Raw genomic sequence first — 1,032 nt, forward strand, 5'->3', positions numbered from 1 at the left:
GAAAACCAGTTTTAAGTTTAATTTTATTTGAGGTTTATTTCATTTAATTTATTTTATTTTTTATTTCAATTGACAATAATTTTGTTTTAATCAAGGTTATGATAGTTAACTAAAACTTAAACTAAAACCATGAAACAATTAAAAACTTGAAATAAAATATAACTGAAATAAAATTATTATTATTATTTTTTTTTTGTATTTCAGTTAACATTAATTTTGCTTTAAGCAGGGCTATTATAGTTAACAAAACCCCAATTAACTAACTAAATTAATGTTTGTATATAATTTCAGTTGACAAGGCATTATTTATAATTTTCATTTAGTTTAACTTGATGTACTAAAATAACAAATACTGAAACTAAAATAAAATGCATAAAAACTATATAGATAAAAAAGTTTTAAAAAAAGAAAGAAAACGAATAAAAATGACAAAAGCACAAACAAAATACTAAAACCTTAAATGAAATTAAACTCAATTACAATTTTTGACACTATGTATTTATTTATTTATTTACATTTTCCATGGTTTTAATATTTGATTGTAGATAATAACCCTGCTAAATCAGCTAAATATATCTCAGCAGTATACCGCGCGCCAGGTTGTTCATTTGATCGGTTCATTAAGATATAGAGAACTAACTCTGTAAAGGTGTTGAACTGTGGAGACCTCATCATCAGAAGTGTGTAAGTCAATCTCTCTCCTCGTCCTGAAATAGAAGCACATATGTTGACATTCAGTTACATGTAACGGAATTACGGAATTTAATTTCAAAATAAATGTAACTGTAATTAGTTACAGTTACTGAGAAAAAAATGTGTAATTAAATTAGTTACTTCTGAAAATGTTAACAATTACGAAGGGGGTTACATTTGAATTTTTCACACACACACACACACACACACATTTTGGTTTTTATGGTTTATGAGGACTCTCCATAGGCGTAATGGTTTTTATACTGTTCAAACCGTATTTTCTATTGCCCTACACCAACCCTACCCCTAAACCTACCCCTCACAGGAAACTTTGTGCAT

This window comes from Sinocyclocheilus rhinocerous, unplaced genomic scaffold (genome assembly GCF_001515625.1).
Source record: "Sinocyclocheilus rhinocerous isolate Xijiao unplaced genomic scaffold, SAMN03320098_v1.1 scaffold929, whole genome shotgun sequence".
NCBI lineage: Eukaryota > Metazoa > Chordata > Actinopteri > Cypriniformes > Cyprinidae > Sinocyclocheilus > Sinocyclocheilus rhinocerous.